The sequence below is a fragment of the Vulpes lagopus genome, chromosome 13 (assembly GCF_018345385.1).
Source record: "Vulpes lagopus strain Blue_001 chromosome 13, ASM1834538v1, whole genome shotgun sequence".
Classification (NCBI taxonomy): Eukaryota; Metazoa; Chordata; class Mammalia; order Carnivora; family Canidae; genus Vulpes; species Vulpes lagopus.
Genome location: NC_054836.1, coordinates 26,778,121 through 26,793,183, shown reverse-complemented (window position 1 = coordinate 26,793,183; position 15,063 = coordinate 26,778,121). Strand labels below are relative to the sequence as shown.

At 35.5% G+C, this 15,063-nt stretch overlaps 1 long non-coding RNA gene and 1 pseudogene across 5 annotated transcripts in view; one reads left to right on the top strand and one right to left on the bottom strand.

Annotated features, from left to right (window-relative positions):
* LOC121474676 overlaps positions 1–8,164 on the top strand; it is a 61,966-nt gene extending 53,802 nt beyond the window's left edge. The window contains exons 6-7 of one of the 5 annotated variants that reach the window (XR_005983462.1): positions 1,744–1,807; positions 7,848–8,164. This is a non-coding gene — a long non-coding RNA (uncharacterized LOC121474676). The remainder of the gene's footprint in view (positions 1–1,743; positions 1,808–7,847) is intronic. The other 4 variants (XR_005983458.1, XR_005983459.1, XR_005983461.1 and 1 more) reach the window with 4 other exon arrangements.
* A 175-nt stretch (positions 8,165–8,339) lies between these two features.
* LOC121474555 overlaps positions 8,340–15,063 on the bottom strand; it is a 45,903-nt pseudogene continuing 39,179 nt past the window's right edge.

Genomic DNA, 15,063 nt, shown 5'->3' with positions numbered 1-15,063 from the left:
TGTGGACATTGCTGCTATGAACATTGGGGTGCACATGTCCCAGCATTTCACTACATCAGTATCAGTATCTTTGGGGTAAATACCCAATAGTGCAATTGCTGGAACATAGGGTAGCTCTATTTTTCTGGAGATATAAATCTGAGTTATCAAGATATTGATATCTTAAAGCCGTGGGTCTAGCTGAAAATATAATCAATATTGACATGGAAATGATAGATATTTTATTCCAGTAGACACACAGAATATTCCAGCCAGCTAGATTAAAAAAAAAGAATACAGAAAATAATTCTTAGACCAGTTTTTTTTACTTAATTAGTCAATTCTTGTCTGCCTTAACAGAGCTACTACTCTTGGCTATTAGCAGATGTTTAGAATGTGCCACACAAATACTGTGCTAAGAACTTTGAAAAGATCATCTCACTTTATCTCTACAATAAACTAATGAGATAGATTATATTACTTTAGTTGATGAGAAAATTAATGCTCTAGTTCATACAGCCACTAAGAGGTATAGTCAACAAATGTGGTGTGACTCCATAGTCTGTACACTTGCCCACATCCTGTATAGTCCCTTTGTGTGCAGGTTGCCTGGATCAGATCCTCTTCTTATCATTAATGGGCATTCTTTATGCCTGCATGAGTTTGTCATTCCTGATTTGTTTTCTCTTGTCTTCCATCCAAATCATATCAACTTACTTCCTCCTTCCCTTGGGAGGTGTCAACTGTTGTCTTTGTAGCCCACAACTGCTTTACCATTGCAAAATAGACAAAATCTTTTGTAAACACTAGTCTTTTCATCAAAGACTAAAATATCTGTGGAATTACAAACTGAATAAAGTTAGTGCACAGGAAGGACTCAGAAGAAAATCTGTAATTTTGAACCTGAAGGAAAAGGAAATACAAGAGGAAAGATGTATTTTTGAGTAGGAGAGAAAGAAGTAAACATATTTATCATTCTTACAATTATTAAGGAAGTAAGTTATGTTCTTTACCTATGAGAGTAACAAAAGAATTATGACGAATGAATTTACTTTCTCAGTATCAAAAAAAGATGGTACAAAATGTGTTTCTCAATTATAGTGAAATGCTTTATAGGAAAAATTTTAGTTGATTCCTTTTTAAAATTTTTTATTTTGCACTTGGCTCCTGGTGAATGGTTATAACTAACGCTTATTATAGAATGCACTTATTTCTGTGGTTCAAATTATTTCGGATGGATGTGATTTAGTATTTCTCTTTTACCTAAGTGATGTTACCCTTGACTCAATATTAGCTTTAAGATGTTTCTACTGAATATTCAAATCGAGGTGGACAAGAACACAATTTTTTTCTCACTGAAAAACAGTCTAAGATAAAACAAATTATTCTAGTTAAAAAAAAAAAAAACCTGAAATTTACACTAGCTTTTTTTTTTCCAATGGAAAACCCTAATCCAATTTTTCTGCATAAATAAAATATGCATTTTATAGACTATATGAGAACACAATCACATCTACTGATGAAAAACTGACTTCTGCCTGTGGTGTCACACCTTCAGGTTCCGGATTATTTCTACAGGCATGTAACATCCCTATGGATCAGTTTCGGTTTGAAAGAACTAGAATTAAGATTAGGCAAGACAGGTAACTAAACACCAGAAAAGTAACAGCACTTTTTGTAAAATGTCATGTGTACCCAGGACTACTGTAGCAAAGTACCACACGCTGGATGGCACAAAACAACAGGCATTTTCTTGTCTTGCAGCTTTGGAGACCAGAAGTCTGAAGTGAAGGTGTTGGCAAGGCTATTCTCTTCCTGAAGTTTATAGGTAAAGGAACTTCCCCTGCCTCTCTTCTGAGGCTTAATTCCTGTAGCCTATACCGTGCTCTGGCTTTTAGTAAATGCTTCGCTCCAATCTTGTGTCTTCACGTGACATTATCCCTGTGTATATTTGCATCCTCTTCCCTCTATTTGTGTCTGTCTTTGGGTCCAAATGTCCTCATTTTATAAGAACGCTGGTCATAATGGATTAGGGCTAAGCACAATGACCTATTGAAACTTGTTTACCTTGTAAAGACTTTATTTCTAAATAAGCTTATATTTGGAGGTACAGCGGGTTAGGATTTCAACATATCTTTTGTGGATACACAGTTCAGCCTGTTACACACACACATATATATATAAAGTCACACATTTAAAGTCACACATTTAAAGCTTTTGTGCTGAAATATTGGATGCAGATTGCCGTTGAAATTGATGTCCTCATGTTTACTGCTTCATGCAGACTAACTGCATTATTTTTTTTTCTAACTGCATTATTTAACTTATTTTTAATTGAACTCATTCAGGGTCCTATATATTATCAAAATACATTTCTTTTCCTTTTGTATAATTCAACATGACAGAATATAGACTCAATGAGAAATTCATAGTATTATCCCAACAACAATCTAGAAAAGAGATGCTATAAGCAATAAGCAACAAATATGTATCACACGACTGTAACAAAAAAAATGAAGATCCATAATTATGAGCAATAATAATAACTAGACATTAATTTACATTTAAATACATGTTAAAGGAATCACCTGTGGTTAGTATGTGAGTTTAACTGTAGACATGAGTTTAAAAAGTTAACTATTGGGCAGCCCCGGTGGCTCAGCGGTTTAGCGCTGCCTGCAGCTCAGGGTGTGATCCTGGAGACCGCGGATCGAGTCCCACATCAGGCTCTCTGCATGGGGCCTGCTTCTCCCTCTGCCTGCCTCTCTCTCTCGCTCTGTGTCTCTCATGAATAAATAAAAAATAAAATCTTAAAAAAAAAGTTAACTATCAAGTTAAAAAGGTAAATCCCAGTCTCTAAGCTTATGTTCTTTTATATTTATTTAGCACAGTTTAGAGACAAAATATTAATGTTTATAACTATCAAAACCATTAGAAGTTCAATGAGTTGTTATTATGTATGCATCTCATCAGTGAAGTGAAATTCTTAGTACATTCTGTCTTGACTAGGATTGTCCATACAGAAAGACTTTGAACAGTTGTTAGAATATGGTGCTGTTGCTGCTACTACTACTACAACTACCACTACTACTACTACTAGCTAACACTTAACCAGCTGTTTTTATTTATTTAAGTGTCATGACAACACTGTGAGGTAGGTACTATTATTGTCTGCAACAGATGAGGAAAAGGAGGCACAGAAATTGAAAGTAACTTGTATGAGATCACATAGCAATTTGTCAGATCTGGGATTAGAAACCAGATGGTCTGAATTCAGGGAACAACTAATTATTACTGTTATGACAGAGCATTACAAATAATCCATATGGAATTATCATCATGCTTTTTCTGGTTGCTATTTTCCCTAATATTATTATTTTAAATCTAATATGGTTTGTCTTGACAAAGGAAGTAGAAATAGAGGCCTTATTTTAAAAATCAGCTAACTTTTCTTTGTGCTTACCTTATTTGATTTTTAGATTTTGGTCATAAAATGGACATTAAAGTGTATATTTTGAACTCTGTCTTGGATCTTGGTATACAGCAGTGACTGAAATATATAAAGATTCCTGACCATGTAAATGGTCATATCTTAATGAAAGAAGAGTATGCCAGCCTCTTAAATCTATGAAAACTCTCTCTCTCATGTCTGAATGGCAATCAGCTAATAATTTATTTATTTTTTATTATTTTTCATTTTTAATATTTATTTTAAATTCAATTTGCCAACATACTAATAATTTAGTCTATTAATTTGCAAATTATAATACAGTAGAATGAGATAATTACCCTAAAATATTTTAATTTAAATGTCTTTTTTTAAGATTTAATTTATTTGAGAAAGCAAAAGCAGGAGGAGAGTCAGAAGGAGAGGGAGAAACAGACTCCTCACTGAGCAGGGAGCCCAACATGGGGCTCTATCTCAGGACCCTGGGATCATGACCTGAGCCCATGGCAGACACTTAACTGACTGAGCCATTCAGGTACCACTTTAATGTCTTTTAATTGTGAATTATCTGAAGAATAGTAAAGTTTAGAGACACCAATAGTATTTTATACTGCAAATTCAAATTCATTGGTCTCAATTTTCTAATGTCTTGAGGAATACAACTTTGAATGATTCTAGATATATGCAAATCACTATTATTTATTTATTTACGATTTTATTTATTTATTTGTGAGAGACACAGAGAAAGAGAGGCAGAGACAGGCAGAGGGAGAAGCAGGCTCCATTCAGGGAGCGCGATGTGGGACTCGATGCCAGGACTCCAGGACCACACCCTGAGCCAAAGACAGACATTCAACTGCTGAGCCACCCAGGGATCCTGCAAATCACTATTATATCTGAGTTATAGAGTACATGCCTATATAAAATTACATGACTAAAATTTAACTTTTTAACAGAATAAGCCACATATATAGTAGTTACTAAACTCTCTTAAATTTATCATATTAACCTGATTTAAAGGTATAAATATAATCTGGAGGATTAAGCATTCTTGAGAAGATTTTTTTTTTAATATTTTAGTTTTAAGTATTCTCTAAACCCATCATGGGGCTCAAACTCATGACCCCAAGATCAAGAATCACATGCAGTACTGACTGACCCAGCCACGTGCCCAGGGGCTATTTCTAAATAGCAAACATAGTACCAACAATGTTTTTGTTTTTTGTTTTTTTTTGTTTTTTTTTTAGTAAGTGTATTCCCAAGACTTTCTCTGTCTTCTTTTCCCTCCCTCCTTATGGAGATGAGTCCCATATTTCTATCTCCTGATTTTTTTTTAAATTTTTATTTGTTTATTATAGTCACACACACAGAGAGAGAGGCAGAGACACAAGCAGGCTCCATGCACCCGGAGCCCGACATGGGATTCGATCCCGGGTCTCCAGGATCGCGCCCTGGGCCAAAGGCAGGCGCCAAACCGCTGCGCCACCCAGGGATCCCATTTTTTTTTTTTTTTTTAACATTGATGAAGTATTTTCTTATTTTGTGCTGTCTTTATTTATTTATTTTTTAAATTTATTTATGATAGACACACACAGAGAGGCAGAAGCAGGCTCCATGCAGGGAGTCTGATGTGGGACTTGATCCCGGGACTCCAGGGTCATGCACTGGGCCAAAGGCAGGTGTTAAACCACTGAGCCACGCAGGGATTTATTTTTCTCTTACTTATTTTGCTTGGCATTATATTTGTTATTGATTGAATGTGTTTCTACCAAGGCCAGTTGTTTATTTTACTCATTTTAAAAAGAGTTTATCTTTAATTAATCTCTACAGCCAATGTAGGGCTTGAACTCACATCTCAGATCAATAGTCATATCTCTACTGACTGAGCCAGCCAGGCTTTTTTAAAGTTTTTATCATAATTCCAGTTAGTTAACATACAGTGTTATATTAATTTCAGGTGTACAATATAGTGATTCAACACTTCCATACAACAGCTGGTGCTCATCACAAGTGCCATCTTTAATCCCCAACCTCTGTTTCACCATCCTCTTACCCACTTCCCCTCTAGTAACCATAAGTCTGTTCTCTATAATTAAGAGTCTGTTTTCTGGTTTGTCTTTCTTTTGTTTTTCTTCCTTTTATATATTTGTTTTGTTTTTTATTTTGTTATTTATTTATTTATTTATTTATTTATTTTTGTTTTGTTTTTTTAATTCCATATATGAGTGAAATCATTTGGTATTTATTTTTCTCTTACTTATTTTGCTTGGCATTATATTTGTAGCTCCAACCATGTCATTGCAAATGGCAAGATTTCATTCTTTTTTTTTATGGCTGAATAATATTCTTTTGTATATATGTATACCACATCTTTTTTTATCCATTGAAGGATATTTGGGTTCCTTCCATATCTTGGCTGTTGTAGATAATGCTGCAATAAACATACAGGTACACATATCAATTTGGATTAGTGTTCTTGTATTCTCTGGGTAAATACCCAGTAATGTAATTGCTAGATCATAAGGTTGTTTTATTCTTAACTATTTTAGCAATCTCCATCCTGTTTTCTACAGTGGCTGCACCAGTTTGTATTTCCACCAACAGTGCATAATAAGTGTTCCTTTTTCTCCATGTCCTCACAAACACCAGTTGTTTTTTGTGTGTTTGTTTTTAGCCATTTTGACAGGTATGAGATGATATCTCATTATAGTTGAGATATTTTACTCATTCTTTTTTTTTTTTAAGATTTTATTTATTTATTCATGAGAGATACAGAGAGAGAGAGAGGCAGAGACATAGGCAGAGGGAGAAGCAGGCTCCATGCAGGGAGCCCAATGTGGGACTCGATCCCAGGTCTTCAGGATCATACCCTGGGCCAAAGGCAGGCCCTCAACTGCTGAGCCACCCTGGTGTCCCTTATTCATTCTTTATGCAGTAGAATATGCTATAATTAAGTGGAGAAAAATTATTGTTTCTAAATATGTTTTTTTAAAGATTTTATTTATTTGTTCATGAGAGACACAGAGAGAGGTAGAGACATAGCAGAGGGGGAAGCAGGCTCCATGCAGGAAGCCTGATGTGGGACTCAATCCCATGACCTTGAGATCACGCCCTGAGCCAAAGGCAGATGCTCAACCACTGAGCCAGCCACAGGGGAAACAGGCATCCGTTGTTTCTAAATATGTTATCTCAATTTGTACGTTATCTGTCTAATTTAATTAGTTCTTTTATTTACGGCATTTACTCTGGACTTGCTTTTATATTTTATTTTGTGTTCTATGAAGAAAATGGGATTGAATGCTTAGTTCTGGGGTTTTTCTTAAATTATAGTCTTTTTCTTGTTATTTTTACTTCCAATACTGTTCTACAATCTTAAGAAAAAAAAAAAAAGGTAACTCAATTTTTAGAACTATGCATTTGGGAGTTGGTTCCAAAAAAAAAAAACAAAAACAAAAAAACACAGGGAACAATCCTCCACAGAATCACACTGCATTTGGGCCAGGATGTTGCAGCTTGATACTAATTTTCTCACCTTCCAGTCCTTTGAAGGAGTAGAATGCACTAAATACCACTTAGCCATACTCTTGTGTTTTCTAACTTTTGAATCAAATTCTGTCTACTTTCTAACCATGTACTAAAGACATAGAAGCAATAACAGTTTTATTAACAGTGGCTGGACAGTGACCAGCATCTTCTATTTTTGTACTTCGTAGGAAAATATCAGTGCAAAGAATTCCAGCTTGTTTTCTGATTTTTTTTGAAATTTTAAATTTTTTTCTGATTTTTTTTTTCCTGAAAGGAGTTATAATCTGTTTAAAGGGGAAAAATATGGTAAGTGGCTTAAAGAGATTTCACCTTTATGGGACTTAATTCTTCAGTGTAGAGGAAAATTGAATTTATATTGCAGGTGAAACTTAAGAATCCAAACCACTTAGGGGATCCCTGGGTGGCGCAGCGGTTTGGCGCCTGCCTTTGGCCCAGGGCGCGATCCTGGAGACCCGGGATCGAATCCCACATCAGGCTCCCGGTGCATGGAGCCTGCTTCTCCCTCCGCCTGTGTCTCTGCCCCTCTCTCTCTCTCTCTGTGACTATCATAAATAAATAAAAAATTAAAAAAAAAAAAAAAAAAAGAATCCAAACCACTTAGCTTGCCACAAGGGCTTCTTGCTTTTAATACTTCACTTCAGAAATTAAAGACAGTCTTTATTTAGTCAAAGTATTCTACAATATTTTCCCTAACCTTCATATTTGCATATAAATGTCCTTTTTGTGGAAACATTAAAGGTTCTTTATACCATTTCTAATGCTTACAGCAAGCATTGGCAACTCCAAAGTATAGCTACTCTGACATTAAACTAGAGCACATTATTATCTACGTGAAATTATTTAAAATATGTTATGTGTTCTGATTTCATTCTAGATTTACCACTTAGAAAGTCGTGATGATCTTCAAGCAATATGACTTAAAAATTGTTCCAGTCTGTTCTGGCATATCTCTTTTACGTGTGCATTTCTCTTGATCAATGTATTGAGTTTTTGCTTGAATTATGACTTCATGCTTCAAAGCCTTTACTATCAAGTCTTTGTACAAAAGATTTCAATGTTAATTTTTTATTAATAAAACTTTATGTTGTGAAATATTTTTAGATTTGTTAAAGAATTACAAAAAGAGTGCAGAGAGTTACTGCATGCCCTTCAACCATTTTCCTTTTACGTTGACATCCTACATAACCAAGGCACACTTGTCAAAATGATAAATTAGCATTGGTATTTTACTGTTAAAAAAAATCTAGTCTTTGTTCAGATTCTTCCATTGAATGTCTATGAATGTCTCTTTTCTGTTCCAGGATCAAATTTCTATCCCAGGATACACAGTGAATGTAGCCAATATTAGTTTGGAAGCACTGGGGTTTTATTCATTGCCTTCCTTCATTAAGCTGTGTTTGGGCTTGCTCGATGGTCCTGAGAAGGTCCTTGTGTTCCTGCTGCTCTCATCAATTGCACACTCATTTGAATTCCCTGGTCTCAGTAGCTTCCGTGTCTAAATTGTTGAATTGATGTTCTCAGTGGAATTCATAGCCATCAGTGACAATAGATGGTAGAGAGAGCTGACAATGGCAAGCAAAAAGAACATAGAAAAAGAGGTTAAGTTCTTTTTGGTAGACAGATCTCATGCATGAGATCTCAATTTACAATGTTTGCCCATTATTGCAACACCATGAAAAGACCTAGGATGTCTTAAATATTCACAAGACAACAGGACCCAGGACATCAATTAATACCATACACTCAGCCTTTGGAACTGAGTATATTAGGTTTAGTTTTCCTAAACCAGTCAAAAACTAAGATTATTTTTATATAAAATGTGTCATTTAGCAAGTTAGTGGACTAAAAATCTTAAGGATTATACATTTAAATATTTTGAAATGTGTCTTAGTTATATGTATGTATATCTGTTATGTATATACTTACACACACATATAATTTAGATATGTTTAAAGATATTTTAAAGTATAACCTTTAGGATTTTTAATCCACTATTTTTTTAACAAATATATATGTGTATACATGCATACATGTATTTAGTGCTAGAAATTTTTCTCTTAGCACTGCTTTAGTCCTTCAAATTTTGATTTTTTTTTGCATTTTTAGATTACCATTTGAATTTATGGATATTGTCTTTTTAAATTTCTCATTTATTTTTGGCTCTTGGGGCAATGCTATCTTTTCCTTTTTTTTTTTTTTGTTTTTTAAGATTTTATTTATTTATTCATGAGAGACACAGAGAGAGAGAAGCAGAGACACAGGCAGAGGGAGAAGCAGTCTCCCTGCTGGGAGCTCGATGTGGGACTCGATCCTAGATCCTGGGATCACGACCCAAGTCAAAGGCAGATGCTCAACCATTGAGCCACCTAGGCATCCCTAATGCTATCTTTTCCATAGGAAAAAAAAAAGTTCAACTCAAAAAAGAAATTTGAAATGTGGGGCACCTCAGTGGCTCAGTAGATTAAACATCTGCCTTTGGCTCAGGTCATGATCTTGGGGTTCTGGGATTGAGTTCTGCAACAGGCTCCCTGTTCAGTGGGGAGTCTACTTGTCCCTCTGCCCTTCCCCTGCTCATTCTCTCTCTCTCTCTTTCTCTCTCACTCTCGTGCACAGCACACACACACACACACACACACACGCACACACACACACGGAAGCTCTCTCCAAAATAAATAAATAAAATCTTAAGAAAAAAAAAAAAGGAAATTTGATATGTAGGACAGGACAAAACCAAGAGTGGGGGGAAAGGGTGGGGGTATGGGTGACAGGAAAGGGTAGTGGGAGGGAATAGCAAAAGCAAGAGATAAGATGTTGCCATAAGACAAAGGGTCTCTTTGTCCCCTCTCTGGAGGAATGACCCAAATATTTAGGTGATAATACACCCTTTCCATATATACACTGCAGGGCTGGTTTTATTTGTTTGTTTTTTGTTTTGTTTTGTTTTGTGTTTAAGGATTTTATTTATCTATTTATGAGAGACACAGAAAAAAGGAAGAGACATAGGCAGAGGCAGAAGCAGGCTCCTCGTAGAGAGCCTGAGGTGGGACTCGATCCCAGAACTCCAGGAGCACACCCTGAGCCAAAGGCAGATGCTCGACCACTGAGCCACCCAGGAGTCCCTGGGTTGTGTTTTTATTAAGAAATGATGGGGGATGGGGAGAGCCTTTCTGGAGGTTTTAGGGACCAAGTCTAGTCCCTCTTCTCTAGCCAAAGGAAGGAATTCAACATGTGAAGGAAGATGAGTAAGAGGGAAGATCCCACTTAACAGAGTGGGGTAGACTCCTGAAAAGGAAACAGCTCAGGATAGAGCTTGGAAAGAGACTAAAAATGGAGATACTACTGTTAACAACTCCCCTGAAGCTAATAGAGGAGCAGGTAAATTCCTGGAAATTAGGACTTCAATAGCCTGGATCCCTCTTCAAAACTGCTCTAGAATAGAAAACCCTACCTTTTCTCATACATACTTCTATCTGCTATGAGGTAGCTTGGCTTACTTTCCTCTGGGTTAGCACACAGGCTTAGCATAATGGCCATGGATCTGAGTTTCCAACACGTGGATCTAAATGGGATCTGATGAGGCCCAGCTTCTTAGAGAATTATCTTCAAAAAGCAAAGGGAAATATAAGTTGGGCAGATGGGAGAAGTGAACACCAAAAGGAAATACAGGGCTACCTAGAATGGCAGAAATCTAAGTTTCCCAAGAGTAGGAGAGGAGACATTGAACAAACAACAAAATATTTATTGAGCTTCTATGATGTGCCAAGCACTGTTCTAGGGCCACATCCTCCAATAAAGGAAACAGACAAAAAAACAAGATAGAGGCAAAAATGCAAATTCTGAGGGAGAGGACAGGGATGGTTGGGGAAGAAGGCTGAGAGAACTGAGAAGCCTGAGGTGATGGTGCTCTGCCTGAGGCCTCCTCTTCTGCGGTGGCATCCTGGTATTGCTGGTACTGGAAGACAAAGTCGTTCATATTGCTCTCAGCTTCAGTGAACTCCATCTCGTCCATGCCCTCACTTGTGTACTGGAGGAAGGCCTTGCACCATTATGTGACTGTGAACTGCTCTGAGATGTGCCTGAAGAGCTCCTAGATGGCCGTGCTATTTCTGATGAAGGTGGTTGCCATCTTGAGACCACAGGGTGTGATACCACAGACAGCTGTCTTGACATTGTTGGGGATCCATTCCACAATGTAGCTGCTATTCTTGTTTTGCACATTGAGCATCTGCTCATCTACCTCCTCATGGATATCCGACCATGAAAGACAGAAGCCATTGGTGAGATAATGGCCATGGCTAGAGTCACAGGCAGTCATCATGTTCTTGATATCAGAGACCTGCTGCATGAATTCAGGGACGGTGAGGGCCTACCTAATACTGTTGGCTTCCACTGCTGGTCATTGGGGCAAAGCCAGGCATGAAGAAGTGGAGAGGTGGGAAAGGTACCATGTTGACTGCCAGCTTGTAGAATTCTGTATTGTTTATGACTGTATTTTTCTGTTTGGCTGTTTAGTGGTTGTTCTATTACATTATATGTGTGTGTGTCTGTGTGCCTGTGTCATATCTATATATTTGTATTATATCTTTATATCTATGTCTATATTGTGATATGTCTCACAGGCTATTGGTGTCGTTTCCTCAGCATTTTTTTTCCCTTTTTTTTTTCCTCAGCAGTTTAAGTGAAATGTAGAAAACTCATCTCCCTTTATCTCCTTTTATCCTCCTCCATTTATAATATTTAAAAATATTTCCTTCATATATATTTAAAATAATATCAGTGTTAGAATTTTTGCTTCAACCATCAATAATTTTAAAAACTAAAGAGAAGGAAAGTCTATTTTATTTACCCATAATTTTCCTTACTGTATTCCTTAGCAACACATTTTCCTTCATCTGATGTTATCTTGAATTTTTCTTCATTGTTGAAGGATATTTTTACTTTATATAGGACTCTAGGTTGAGAGAGTTTTGTTGTTGTTTTTGCACTAGAAAAATACTGTACCACTCCTTTTGCTCTCTACAGTAAGGTATTCTTTTTCTCTAGCCATTTCCAAGATTTGTTTTTAGTTTTTAAACTTTTATTATGATATGTCTTAGCATTGTTTTCTTTGGGTTTATCCTGCTTAGGGTTCACTCAACTTCTCAAATATGAACGTTTATGTTCCTTAACATATTTGGGAAGTATTTAGCCATAATTTCCTTTAGCACTCTTCTAGCTTCATAATTTTTTCTTTCCCTACATCATTTGTTATAGTCCCAGAAATCCTTGGTGGTTTGTCTGTCTATCTATCTATCTATCTATCTATCTATCTATCTATCTATCATCTATCTATCATCTACTGGGGTGTATATTCTTTTTGTTGTTCAGACTAGTTAAAGGGTTAGATAAGAAAAATCCATTAAACATTCTCCCCTATGATGTGAAAATATACAATAATAGAACACAATAGTCTTTGTAATGAAAAATATTTATATAGTTATAATAAGATAAATGCTGTTATGGACTATAAGCCTTTATGACAATTAATATTCAAAAAAATTCAAGCTTAGTTAACATTATTGAATATAAGGTAAATGTTACCAACTTTGCAATAAAAATATGCTGGTGACAGAAACTGAATGATAGAGTGATGAGAGGTGGGAGAATGATAATACTATCAACTTGCAAAGTAAAGAGGCAAAAGATCATATTTGAGAATGATGGAATAAAAAAATAAGAGTTTGAACTGTTAAGCATTTCATAGTAACTGTGTAAAATATGACTGGGTGCTCATCAAACTTTATTTTTAGTACAGCTAATCAAAGTTTCTAGCTACAGTTGCCACAGTTATGGCCAGTGAAATGTAGAAAAAAGTAATATACACTATATGTTGACTTCTCAAAATCATATCATGTTTTAATTTTCTACATTTTTTTCATGCTTTTCTTATATAGCTTTATTTTCCCTGGAATTGCTTATTATCTTTTTTTTTTCTGAAAGATAAAATATTTCCCTTCCTCACCATATCTTTATTATTTTTGGCATCTCATTCAATCATTCTATTTCTTGGTATCTGTTGTATTCTTCTTTCTTACACCTGCTGACTACTTTCTCTGATTTGAACATTCACATCATACTTGGACTATGGCTTTCCTGGATAGCTTTTAAAAATGTTTCCTCGGGGTCCCTGGGTGGCGCAGCGGTTTGGCGCCTGCCTTTGGCCCAGGGCACGATCCTGGAGACCCAGGATCGAATCCCACATCAGGCTCCCGGTGCATGGAGCCTGCTTCTCCCTCTGCCTATGTCTCTGCCTCTCTCTCTCTCTCTCTCTCTCTCTCTGTGACTATCATAAATAAATAAAAATTTAAAAAAAATGTTTCCTCATGATTCTACTTTTAATTGTTGAGACATTCTATGCTTTCATAAAATCTGCCAGATTTTCAGAACTTATGAGTAAGAAGAGGTGAATATTTGTGCCAAAATTGCCACCTGAAACCAGAAGCCCGTGTTAGCATTATAAATTTTACATGATTCAAATTAATTGCAAACAACAAGCCAGGGACTATATCATAGAAGCAATAAGGTATATATTATCCATGAATGCATCCTAATATTATGTCCTGTTTTTATTCATCTTCGAAAAGATGACAGATATTTTATATTTATATATTAATAATATATAATATATAAGATTTAGTGTATATCTTCCAACATCTGAATAGAATTGTATAATCACTGGAAAACAACTTTCAAAAGTTAGGCAGGAAAGAATGGTGTCCTCATTTAGGGGAATTGTTAATAACATATCTCTTTTTTATAGTTACTCATCTTAACATGCATCTTATCTCTAATGATCCCACAAGGCTGGCAAGGAGTGAAAGTGATGGTGGTGAAGAGATATTCCAAGTGTAAATGATAGATTAATTGATTAACTTGTAAGTATTTGAATACATAAAAATCTTGAAATCAGGCCCTGTAATTAGTTAATGTAAGCTTTCTATGTTACCAGTAACTTAAGATGCTAAGATCTCTTAGATTTTATCTCATTGTTTGCCCACTTCTTAATGGAAGAGAAACTGTGCAAGCCAGTAAGATTCTTGTAGGCCTATATTAGAAAATGTTTAATAGTAACATATTGGTAAGTTATTTTAAAACTTAGTGTTAATAATTTTATACTGGTTTAATCTTCCCAAAATTGTATGAGCACTCTGCTATCAATTTAGCAGTATTTCAACCATTGTGAAATATAGTAAGTTAATGTTTCTGTTTCAGCTCAACACTCAGCAGACTGCTTTGCTCAAAATAAGTATTATATTAAACTTTAATAAATGATTGTTTTTTGGATTATTGAACCTAAATCTATGGTTGTAGTATGGAAAAAAACCTTTTGAGGTAATAAAATGGGCTTTATTTTAGAGAAAGGATATTGAAAATGTTTTGGGTGAGCAGATGGCAGCTCTTGGGTTTATGTGTCATAGGCTATTGTGTAGAGAACACAGAATTATAAGCCAAACTGAAATTTACAGTGGCAGAGTCAGTGGCAAAAGGGATACATGAGACAAAATGGCTTAATGCTCTTATTGTTTCCTGATGATATTATTTCCCACAACTAGAAATTCCTCTTATAATTATGAATTCAGCAAGATGTAAGATACATTTGTTCAGTCTTTCCTTTAAACATGGTGTTTTTTTCTTCATAAGAAATAAGTTACTGAGCACATCCAGATTTGAAAATAATTCTATTTTATTTTAGATGCCTTAGATGTTCATTCAAAATTTGAAAAATTTTAGTAAGAAATGGGCTATCTGAATCATCTACCCAGAATTCTTATAATCCCTAAAAGGGCAATTAAAATTCTTGATAATTAAAGGCCTAATATTCAGCTAGCTGTTTAGTTTTAGATCAGGTTTGTGATTTTCTCTCTCTCTCTCTCTATATATATATTTTTTCCCCCATCTAAGAAGTTTGCTTTCTAGTTTTCTCAAGTTCAATAAAACTCTCTACTATCCATTATATATACATATATTTTTAAAAATTCTTTTAAATATTTTATTTATTTACTTGAGAGGGAGAGCAAGAAAGAGCACAAGAAGGGGGGAGGGGGAGAGGG